Below are 2,871 nucleotides of genomic sequence, written 5' to 3'. Positions count from 1 at the left end.
CAATACCTAGCTGTTCTCTCACCTCTTGTTAGGTCAAATAATTCTCCAGCTTCCTCTCCTATCTCTCTCTTCAGACATTCTCTATCCTCCTCTTTTTTGCTTGTTAATTGCGACAAGGCAAAGGTTGTGTGTAGCTGGGTGACCATGACCTGATTTATGTTACAATCAACTAAACACTGAATACAGGAAAAAAAGGTATGGGAGACATAAGGCAAACATCAATAAGGTGGTTAAAGATAATTATAATAAATCCTGTAATACTTTTGAGTCATGGCCCAAAGTTTCCCAGCCGTGAGAAGAGACCAAAGGCATCCCGCCCCTGGCTCTGTTGCAGATCTTTGTTTTAAGGCTTTTGAGTTTTGTATACTTTTGTAAATTAATTCACAGTGGTCACTCAGATTCACGTAACACATCCTATCAAAGTCTTCACACTTGTGTCCCTGTGCTAATAATAAAAATCAATAGCAACTTGGTTCTGTAGCAACATATGATGGACAGAATCAACATCTGTTAATAAGCCAGAAAAAAAATAGTATTTGTAGTATTACTTTGTTTAGCAAGCTAGCAGCCTAATTTACTAAGCAAGTTAAAAGCGTGTACTATTCTTACAGAAGAGATTAGAGAAGCAAAAATCTGTTATGCTGCATTCCAGAACTCAGCCTGAGAATTACAGTCTGCTGTGAGTTCTGCGTTACAATCATTTGACACATGTTGGGGTTGCGATTGTGAAAGTTGCCCGTTTACAATTTTCATTGGCATTATCACAGCTAGTTGTTTTAAAAGCAACCCTTGAGCTTCCTGATGTTCGACTAGTTGCAAAATATTCTGAAGCCAATCAATCAAGTTAGTATTAAAGTTAGTGACTCTCTAGGACCCTGCAAGACTGTGGCAAGACTCCCGCATCCTGACTGCCTTAATAGCCATCTCATTCATTTGCAAACAGTTGTCCCTGGGATACCTTGCCTGAGTCACAGAATCGGCACAGTTAATTGCTCCAGCTAACTGCTCATAGTTAACAGCAATTCCCCGATTAAGGTTTTCAGTCAAGGCCACTACACATAGCTCACAAAAATCAGATAACCACATCATATACTGTATCAGTTAGTACCATACAAAGCAATAACTTCCAATCATGCAGTGTGAGTGTATAAGGCTCTGCCATCACTTCAAGAAGGGACATAGCAAATGTATTATGAATCCTCCCTTCCCGCACTGCTTTGCTTAATTCTTTAACAGCCTCGTATTGCACAGGCTGCCACTCTCGAGGTTGATTTGTCTGACAAAATATTGAACATGCCCTAGCGACTCCCAAAACCCATCACTTAAGTGTTTCGCACTTGCATTCCTGCCACCAATCCCTCAGACCCCCTTTCACCCTCCCCCAAAATACAATCAATGCATCAGGAGAGACAAGGGGGTGGGGGAAAGGTCTAGCTCCTTTTCCAGATCTATAGGACCTGGATCAAAAGGTTTATCAGAGTCAATAAAATCATTGTCCGAGTTGTCCTGTTCCCGTGCTTGCTCCCGTGTTGCGAGGGTTGCTGCAATCAGTGACAGAAGCTTTGGGAGCAGAGGAGGTGTGGACGGAATCGCCATCGCTGACGGTGTCTTGAGAAGAGTCGCGCTGTCGGTGGAATTTACAGCTTCCTCTGGTTTAGCACCGTTAGCAGAATTAGTCCACACTTGGCAAAGAGTAGTCAGAATTTGCCACCAAGATGCTAAATGCATTCCCGACACGGAGTTCCCCTCCGTGGCAGCATCATACAATTGGCTGCTGTATGTACACACTTTCATTCTTTCAAAGTCTCTAAAGTTTCTTGGCTGCTCACCTGTCTCAATGAGTACAGGTTTCTAAAGCTTCTTAAAATTTCTTCAAATATTTAAAATCTCTAAGGTTTCTTGGCTGCTCACCTGTCTCGATGCATACAGGCGTTATCCTCGGGGTTTAGGTTGTCCGCCTGGTCCAGACAGCAAGACGATCGTTCAGCCAAGCCGTCTCCTCCGGAACGCAGCCCTCTTCCACGAGCTGTCTTTTTTCCGTCCTTATTCTTCCAAGGCTTCGGAACACCACCATAGGGGTCACCATTTGAGGAGACTGAGGCACGGACTCCCTGATCTGACTAGAAGACCCTTTATGAGTCTATATACGTCTCTTTCTGGGGACGAAGCCGGATTTCCCACAGCTCACCTCTCAACTCCGGAGGGATTTATGGCCGGCTCCTGCTTCCTTTCAGCAGATCATTCAAAGTTCTGTGGGATTCGCTGCATGTCGCTCAGTTAGGCGATTCGAGAGCCCTTCACGTTAGATCCTTAAACGGATCACGTCGGGGTCACCAATTTGCGGCAAATGAAGAGACGGGACGCAGCTTGATGCAAGCAAATGTCAATTTATTGTACAGAAGCATGAGTTTTTATACACTTTCAGAAGCTGCGCGTTTTAAACAGATTGGTTCTTGAAGCTAAGCATTGCATACTAGGCAATCCCCGATTGGTGGTTAACTACCAGCAATTAACAGCAAGGTGTTACCTTTCCTTGGCGCCATTCGTCTCCCACTCCCCTGTGCTCTGCAAACATGTCTCATCATGTTAATTGTTGTCCAGACAAGCTCGAGCACATTCCCCTCAGCTAACTGATTGCCACGCGTGGTCCTAGTTTCCAGCCCGCTCCTGCACATACTGGTTCAGACCAAGGGTGCATCTAGTCTGGTATTCTGATTGGCCCAATGTCCAAAAGTAGATATCTAAGGAAGTGCAAGAAGAGTCTAGCACATACATTTCTCTTGAATACTTTCCCATCCTCCAAGTATTTTCACCTCAGGGTTTTCCTGAGCCTGATGTGGTTCATCTATTTAATAAACCTCAACATATATC

The 2,871-nt window shown here is 44.2% G+C and overlaps 1 long non-coding RNA gene across 1 annotated transcript; it reads right to left on the bottom strand.

The window, feature by feature from the left end:
• Positions 1–269: 269 nt before the first annotated feature.
• On the bottom strand, positions 270–2,167 carry LOC129734938 (uncharacterized). The gene is made up of 2 exons (XR_008730465.1): positions 1,912–2,167; positions 270–1,829 (listed from the first exon to the last, which is right to left on the bottom strand). It is a non-coding gene; the product is annotated as an uncharacterized LOC129734938 (long non-coding RNA).
• Between the last annotated feature and the right edge of the window lie 704 nt (positions 2,168–2,871).

The sequence above is a fragment of the Falco cherrug genome (genome assembly GCF_023634085.1).
Source record: "Falco cherrug isolate bFalChe1 chromosome W unlocalized genomic scaffold, bFalChe1.pri SUPER_W_unloc_1, whole genome shotgun sequence".
Lineage (NCBI taxonomy): Eukaryota > Metazoa > Chordata > Aves > Falconiformes > Falconidae > Falco > Falco cherrug.
This window is presented reverse-complemented; position numbering and strand designations above follow the sequence as displayed.